The sequence below is a fragment of the Chlorocebus sabaeus genome, chromosome X, assembly GCF_047675955.1.
Source record: "Chlorocebus sabaeus isolate Y175 chromosome X, mChlSab1.0.hap1, whole genome shotgun sequence".
NCBI classification, from domain to species: Eukaryota; Metazoa; Chordata; class Mammalia; order Primates; family Cercopithecidae; genus Chlorocebus; species Chlorocebus sabaeus.
Window position 1 is genome coordinate 104,565,235 of NC_132933.1, and position 9,463 is coordinate 104,574,697.

The window sequence follows — 9,463 nt, forward strand, 5'->3', positions numbered from 1 at the left end:
GCTTATTTCACTCAGCATAAATACCTGGAGATTCACCCAAGATATTAATATTTGTGTATCAATAGTTCATTGTTGCTGTTGTTGTTGAGACAGTCTCACTCTGTCTCCTAGGCTGGAGTGTGGTGGTAGATTACAGGCATGCATCATCATGTCGGTCTAATTTTTGTATTTTTAGTAGAGATGGGTTTCCCATGTTGCCCAGACTGGTCTCGAACTCCAGGCCTCAAAGGATCTGCCCTCCATCCACCTCGACCTTTCAGTGCGCTGGGATTACAACGCTCAGCCTACCATTGAGTTTTGAGAGTACTATACATATCCATTATATATTCTGAATGTGAGTCCTGTCTTGGATATGTGGTTTGCAAATATTTTCTCCTAGTCAAGACCGTGTTTTTTCATCCTTTTAACAGGGTTTCTTGCAGAGCACAAGTTTTAAATTGGGTGAAATCTAATTTATTTGTTTTCCTTATGGATTATGCTTTTTGTATCATTCACTATGCCCTAGACCTCAGACGTTTGTCCTATGCTTTCTTGTAAAAGTTTTTTTTTTTTTTTAGTTTTATATTTTAGATTTAAATTTATGACCCACTTCAGGTTTTTTTGTATAAAAACATGAAGATTAGGTCTGGTTTTTTTTTTTTTTTTTTTTTTTTTTTTTTTTTTTTTTTTTTAGCCTATGGCTCTGCAACTGCTCCAGGACCATTTGTTCAGCAGATGATCTTTCCTTCTTTTTGTCTCTTTGTAAAAAATCAGTGTGGGGATATTCATAGGTTCTCTATTTTGTTACAGTGATCTGAGTGTCTATTCTTCTCCCAATACTATACAGTCTTGATTCCCGTAGCTATATAAGAAGTATTGAAATATGGTAGAGCCATTCCTCCCACCTTATTCTTCCTTTTCAAAAATTGTCTTAGCTATATACACACACACACACACACACACACACACATATATACAAACATATATATATATTTTTTTGAGATGCAGTCTGACTTGTGTTGCCGAAGCTGGAGTGCAGTAGGGTGATCTCGGCTCACTGCAACCTCCGCCTCCTGGGTTCAAGTGATTCTCCTCTCTCGGCCTCCCTAGTAGCTGGGATTACAGGCGTGTGCCACCAAACCTGGCTAATTTTTGTATTTTTAATAGAGAGGGGGTTTTGCCATGTTGGCCAGGCTGTCCTTGAACTCCTGACCTCAAGCAATCTGCCCGTCTCAGCCCCCCAAAGTGCTGGGATTACAGGCATGAACCACCGGGCCCAGCATTGTCTAAGCTGTTGAAAATTTGTTACAGCAGCAATCAAAAATGAAAACACATGGAAACATTTATTAGTGAAACAAAAGAGAAAGTTAAGAAACAGACTAATCTATATGCAAACTTCAGCATGCATTTCCAAATGGGGCGAAAGATGATGGGTTGTATAATAAATGATTGCTTGACAAGTGTCTATCCATTTGAAAAAACGAAGATTAAATCCTTACTGTGAACCACATAAAATAACAAATTCTAAAAATTCAGTGACGTAAATGTGAAAACATGAAATCATAAAGAACTAGATGAAAATGTGGTAAAAGATTACAGTGTAAGACATCTTGAGTTGGCATAGGCACTTCCTGACATTACACCAACGCTATAAACAATGAATCTGACATAAAGATGTAAAAATTAAAGTATCATCTAATTCAGAAGACACCATAAACAACTGTTTAAAAAGGTAAATTTTGGGGAAGTTGGTGAAGCATCCACAATAAATCAACAGTAACCATCTCTAATATAAAACAAAGCTTTTGCATATCAACAAGAGAAACCGGAACAACCCAATGAAAACATGTGTTCAGGCATGGCACTACTTCACCGTATAGCAGAAAAGGATTACAAAATAGAAAGTATGAAAGGAAAATAATAAAGGAAATGGAGAATAGATCCCAGAAGTTTCAACGTTCATCCAATAGAAGTTCCAGAGATAGGCCAGGCGCAGTGACTCATGCCTATAATCCCAGCCCTTTGGGAGGCTGAGGTGGGCAGATCACCTCAGGTCACAAATTTGAGACCAGCCTGGCCAACATGGTGAAACTACATCTCTACCAAAAATACAAAAATTAGCTGGGCATGGTGGCACATGCCTGTAATCCTAGCTACTAGCAGCACTGAGGCAGGAGGATCACTTGGACCTGGGAGGCAGAGGTTGCAGTGAGCCGAGATCATGCCACTGCACTCCAACCTGGGCAACAGAGTAAGACTCCATCTCGAAAAAAAAAAAGTTCCAGAAGTAGAGACAGAGAATAGAAGGACTGGGCCTGGCACCATGGCTCAGGCCTGTAATCCTAGCATTTTGGGACGCCGAGGCAGGCAGATCACCTGAGGTCGGGAGTTTGAGACCAGCATGGCCAACAGGGTGAAACCCCATCTTTACTAGGGGTTGGTGGTGGGCACCTGATATCCCAGCTATTGAGGAGTTCAGAGCAGTTCCCAGTAAGAAAACCCTTGATGGTTTGGCCCCACTGGGGGATGACATGTCTTCAAGTGGGAAAAGGTCAGAGGCCACAGATGGAGGATCAGCCCAGGTGGAGCTTTCTAAGTTGCATTCTTTTTTCTCCTTGTTTTCTGGAAGGCTTATTACCTGTTCTGTGAACATACAGAGCAGACACTTGGCAGGGCTGGCCCAGTGCTAGCCCAAAGTGGCGTGATAACATTAAGGAACAGGGGACTTGGAAAGCTCCTAGAAAAAGTGCAGACTCATCAAAGCTGGCCAGTAACTGAGCATTCCTTTCCTACCTCTCCCTCTGACCTCTGAGCTAGACAACTACAACCAATATCACTCACCCATAGACTCCCTCCACACTGTAAGGCAGAAATCCTGTAAGCGTCTCTGGGGGCTCATAGTCTAGGGACTGGAAAGAAGAATTGGCTCAGTTCAGCTCTAGAGGCTCCGTATCCTACGACCTATCAATCCAGAAACCCTGAAACTCACGTGGAGTGTCTGGGCTGACACATCTTCCCAGGCACAAAGAGTTATATAGAAAAACTGTCAGATAGGCCAGGCGCAATGGCTCATGCCTGTAATCCCAGTACTTTGGAAGGCTGAAGCGGGAGGATCCCCTGAGGTCAGCAGTTTGAGACCAGCCTGGCCAACATGTCGAAATCCCATCTCTACTAAAAATACAAAATTAGCTGGGCATGGAGGTGCACGCCTGTAACCCCAGCTACTCAGGAGGCTGGGGCAGGAGAATCACTTGAACCTGGGAGGCGGAGGTTGCAGTGAGGTGAGATCACACCATTGCACTTCAGCCTGGGCAATAGTGAAACCGTCTTAACAACAACAACAACAAAAGGCTGGGCATGGTGGCTCACGCCTGTAATCCCAGCACTTTGAGAGGCTGAGGCAGGCGGCTCACCTGAGATCAGGAGTTCGAGACCAGCCTGGCCAACATGGTGAAACCCCGTCTCTATTAAAAATACAAAAATTAGCCTGGCCTAGTGTCACACGCCTGTGGTCCCAGTTACTCAAAGGGCCAAGGCAGGAGAATTGCTTGGACTCAGGAGGCAGAGGTGCAGTGAGCCAAGATAGAGTCACTGCACTCCAGCCTGGGCGAAAGAGCAAGACTCTGTCTCAAATAAATAAATAGAAAGAAAACCTATTGGATAGATTCGATATGAAAACATTAACTGCTCAAATAAATAATTCAGTGGAATAGATTCGATATTAAAACGGATATAGTTGAAAAGGCAATTACTGAGCTGAGGAAATGAGTTTGAAGAATTCATAAAAGTAATGGTAATGGATAGAGATGAAGTAAATGAAAGAAAAGTTAATTAATAGGGAGGATAGAAGAATAAATGTCGAAACACATCTAATAGTAGCCTTATAAGAAGAGAATATAGTCATTAAAAAGGAGAGTGTACTTTAATAAGTAATGGATGAGAATTTCTCAGATTTAGACAAATGTCTTAAGATTTAAAGGGATCATCATACACACACACAGATACACACACACACAGGAACAGTGAAACGAAAAATTGTGGAAGACAAAGAAAAAATATTTTTAAAATGATCAGAGAAATAGCAGGTTACTTACAAGGAAAAATATTTAAACCTTCATCCGATCTCTCAAACACCACACCGGAGGCAAGGATATAATGGTGTAATAACTCCAAAGTGTTGAACGAAAGGAATTTTTATTTTTTTTTAGACAGAGTCTCACTTTGCCACCCAGGCTGACTTGCAGTGGCATGATCTCGGCTCACTGCAACCTCTACCTCCCAGTTTCAAGCGATTCTCCTCCACAGCCTCCTGAGTAGCTGGGACTATGGGTGCACAGCACCACACCTGGCTAATTTTTGTACTTTTAGTAGAGATGGGGTTTCGCCATGTTGGAGAGGCTGATCTCGAACTCCTGACCTGAGGTGATCTGCCCGCCTTGGCCTCCCAATGTGCTGGGATTATAGGGTCAAGCCACTGTGCCCAGTGAAAGAAAGGAATTTTTATATTTGCTGGAATACGGCAATGTCAAGCATATAACACTTCAGGAGACTGAAGACATAGGGAAATGTTAAAGCAAACAAGTATTTATTGCACTTATTAAAGACTGTAAGGAAGGGCCAGCTGCAGTGACTCATGCCTGTAATCCCAGCACTTTGGGAGCCCGAGGCAAGAGGATTGGCTGAGCCCAGGAATTCAAGACCAACCTGGGAAACACGGTGAAACCCAGTCTGTACAAAAAATACAAAAATTAGGCGGGCATATCAAGTTCCTGGGTCTGTAGAGAATTAAAAAAAAAAAAAAAAAAAGCTGGTTTTGGTGGTGCGTACCTGTAGCCCCAGCTAGTTGGGAGGCTGGAGCAGGAAGATTGCTTGGACCCTGGAGTTTGAGGCTGCAGTGAGCTAGGATTGGGTCACTGCACTCCAGCCTGAGTGACAGAGTGAGACTTTGTCTCTGAAAATATAAAAAAGATCATAAGGACGATTTTATTCAGAGCGGGGACTACTGTGCTAGGTACAGGGACCACTGCAATGGGCTCTTGCGGTGGGATCGTGATATTAGGATCGACTTCAACTCCACCAAGGACAAGTGAGGATTTGTAGTCAGGGATTAGGAGCAGGAGGTCAGAAGATGGAAAATTACTTGGAGGAAATCTCAGTGTGCAGGGGGATTCTGGCTAAACTGACTTGACAGGATTTTTGCTGAAACCGGCTAAATGGGCAGAGTCTCTGGATGAAGGACAGAGTCTGAGGTTGGGACCTAGTCAGAAACAGGACTCAGAGGAGCCTCACTCAAGTTTGGTCAAAGGAGGGTGACTCTCTCTGAAAGCATAAGCAATAAAGTCAACAGCAGTAAAATGAATGGATCACAAAGGAGAATTTTTGTGCAATGCTAAGCAGGACTCTGCTTTAACCATTGTGAAAGTTGATTATGTGAAGTGAGTTGTTCTTAGTTTTTTATAAATTCTTATTTGCAGAGAAAGCCTTCAGGTACTATGCTTCAGAGAGAATAGGTTGTAACATGTTTTGTTTTTGTTTTGTTTTGCTTTTGTCTCAGAAACAAAAAAAAAAAAACCTAATAAATGCAGTTAAGACACTATCTTAAAACAAATTCCCCGTTTTCTTACACTGATTATTTAAAAGATAAAGAAAAACAGATCAACACATTAAGAAAACCTAATTCAAACCTAGAGGAGCAGACTCGTCCTGCTCCAGTGTACCCTTGACACTAATGTTCGATTTTTAGAAAAACTGATAAAAAATTTATTTTCAATACTAACCAATCTGATCATATATAAGACTGCCTTCCCAAAGCTCATCCCTCATAAACCCTCAACGACTTGTCTAGAGACTCTATCATTTGCTCACCCCCAGTCTTAGTCCCATAATTTTTCATTTTTATATTGGACTCCAATCTAGGTACCAGTAAAATGTTAGAGGAAAGGCATAAACTGAGGAAAGGACTCTTAAGCAAAAAGAGTCCAGGGAAATTCTCAGCCTATCAAGATTGCAAAAGACACTAAAATTAGGAGAGGCACTGTCAGGAAGGTATGCTCTAGAGAGAAAGTCAAGAATGGGGCCATGTTTGCTAGTGCTGAAGAGATTAGGCACGCGACTCAAGGAGCTCTTCCACTATGCTCCGCCATAGCTGGTAATAGAAATGATATTACCTGGGAAAGATCCACAAAGGACCTGCTGGTCTAAAGGTGTGAATCACTATGACATACATTCTGAGAGGAGGGCTATGGGACCAGAGGGGAGAGCTTCAAGCTACAGAGGATTTTTCTGAGTCCTTGAAGCCAAATGGAATTTGTCCTGCTAGATTTCAAAATGGTTGGAAGCAGCGACTCCTTCCTTTCTTCCATTTTCTCCCATTTGAAATGGAAACATCTGTAACTATTATCCTACACCTGTCCCGCCACTGTATTTTTGGAACAGATAACTTGTTTTCTAGTGTCACGAATTCACAGCAGGAGAATTTTGCCCCAGGATGTTTCATAACCAGAGTCTCATCCATATCTGTTTTAGATGAGGAGACTTGGTACTTCTGAACTGATCTTATTTGGATAAGATGTCGGACTTCAGCAAATGTTGTACGGTTTGAGACATTTGAGGATTTGGGGACGGGGTGCATGTATTTTGCATGTGGGAGAGATGTGAATCCTCGGGGGCCAGAGGGCAAACTCTGGTAGACTGAACAATGTCCCTCCAAAAGATAGCCACATGGTAACCCCTGGAACCCGTGAGTGTTAACTTACAACAAAAAAAGTGATTATGTTGGTCAGGTGTGGTGGCTCGCACCTGTAATCCCAGCACTTTGGGAGGCCGAGGCGGGTGGGTCACGAGGTCAGGAGTCCAAGACCAGCCTGGCCAAGATGGTGAAACCCCATCTCTACTAAAAATACAAAAATTAGCTGGGCATGGTGGTGGGCGTCTGTAATCCCAGCTACTCAGGAGGCTGAGGCAGAGAATTGCTTGAACTCGGGGGGCAGAGGTTGCAGTGAGCCGAGATCACACCACTGCACTCCAGCCTGGGTGACAGAGTGAGACTCCGTCTCAAAAAAAAAAAAAAAAAGTAATTATGTTAAAGATCCTGAGATGGGGGAGATTCTCCTGGATTATCTGGGTGGGCCCTAAATGTAATAATGAGTGTCCTTATCAGATTGAGACAGGGAGATCTGACACAGACAGAAGAGAAGAAGGCAGTATGACTGCCATGGTTTGAATGTCCCCACCAAAACTTGTGCTGAAATGTAATTGCTATTGTAACACTATTAAGAGGTGGGGCTGTCGGGAAGTGATTAATGCCATTGTCATAAGAGTGGATTAGTTATCACGAGACTGGGTTTGTTATAAAAGGGAGTTTAGCCACATTTTCTCTGTCTGTCTCCTGCACTTGCTTTTACCTTTCATCCTTCCACCGTGGCACAACCCTCACCAGATGCCAGCGCCATGCTCTTGGACTCCCAGCCTCAAGAACTGTACACCAAATAAACGTCTCTCCTTTATAAATTACCCAGTTTGTGGTATTCCATTATAGTAACGAAACAAATGAAGGCAATGACCGTGGACATAGAGATTAGAGTGATGCAGCCATGTATTAGTCTGTTCTCACACTGCTATAAAGAACTGCCCGAGACTGGCCAATTTATAAAGGAAAGAGATTTAGTTGACTCACAGTTCTGCATGGCCTCATTGAAATTTTTCTTTCTTTCTTTGGCCTCAGGAAACAATCACGGCCAAAGGTGAAGAGGAAGCAAAGACTTTCTTCACATGGTGGCAGGAGACAGAAGTGCAAGCAGGGGAAATGCCAGATGCTTATAAAACCATCAGATCTCCTGAGAACTCACTGTCACAAGAACAGCATGGGGAAAACCGCTCCCATGGGGATTTTTAATCCGTGGGGATTGCAATTCGAGATGAGATTTGGGTGGGGACACAGAGCCAAACCATATCAAGCCACAAGCCAAGAAATGCTGGCAATCACCGGAAGCTGGAAGAGGCAAGGAACAGATTCTCTCCTAGAGCCTCTAGAAGAGTACAGCCCTGCTGACAACTTGATTTCAACTCAGTGAAACTGATTTCAGATTTCTGGCCTCCAGACTTGTGAGAGAATAAATTTATGTTGTTTATGCTACAAAGTTTGTGGTAATTTGTTACAGCAGCCAGAGGGAATTTGGGGTGGTTGTAAGGAGTGATGTAAATTATGTTAAAGAACCTTTGCAGTTGTAAGGTACATTCATTCATTCAACAAACAGTCGAGGCAATATAGAAGAGTAATTAAAAGCACAGACTTTGAGGCTGGGCGTGGGGTGGTTCACCCTTATAATCCCAGTGTTTTGGGAAGCCAAGGCAGGAGAATTGCTTGAGGCTAGGAGTTACTTCCAGATCAGCGGGGACAACACGGCAAGATCCCATCTCTTAAAAAAATTGCTTTAATTAAAAATAAATACATACATTTAAAATTGTATACATTTTAATGTATACATTAAAAATACATACATCCAAAGCACAGACTTTGGACTCCATTCACCTTGGGGGTGAATCCCAGCTCTGTCACCCACTGACTATGTGACCTCGAGCAGACTGCTTTATTCTCTGAGCCTCAGTCTCAACATCTGCACACTGGGGATGATAATAGTATTTAACTTAAGAGAAAGTTGTGAAAATTAATGGGAAGATGCACATAAAGGGCTTTGTGCTGGGCTCAAGGGCCATTGCCCTGTCCCTGCCTTAATAGAGCTCACTGTCATTTTGGGAGGATCTTAGAGAGATCAGGGCTGTAGACGGAAAGCCCAGAGAGGAACGGGGACGTGTTGGAGGTACCAGGGATGGGGGTAGGGGAAACTTCTTAGAGAAATTGACTTATGAGCTCCCTGAAGAACACAGTGGGCCCTAATTACATACTCTTTTTACTACTATTATTGCAAATATTATTAATATCAATAGGTAAAACATATTTCTGGTTCTTTGGTCTTCTAGAAAAAAAAATACAGAAGTGTTTTTTAGTTTAAATTTATTTTTAAAAACTTTTTTTTATAGAGGTGGGGGTCTCACTATGTAGCCCAGATTGTTCTGGAACTCCTGGCCTCAAGTGATCCTACTATCTCCTGCCTCAGCCCCTTAAAGTTTTGGGTTTACAGGCGTGAGCCACTGGGACTGGCTCATGGAAATGTTTCTTTCCCTCTCTCTCTCTCTGTCTTCTTTTTGTTTAGACAAGATCTTGCTCTGTGGCCCAGGTAGGCAACAGTGGCCGGATCATGGCTCACTGCAACCTCGTACTCCTGGGCTCAAGCAATCCTCCTACCTCAGCCTCCTGAGTAACTGGGACTACAGGCACACTACCTCGCTAATTTTATTTATTTATTTTTATTGTAGAGATAAAAGACAGGGTATCTCTCTGTTGCCCAGGCTGCGGTGCACTGCGTGATCGTGGCTCACTGCAACCTCTGCCTCCCGGGTTCAAGCGATCCACCAGCTGTGGCCT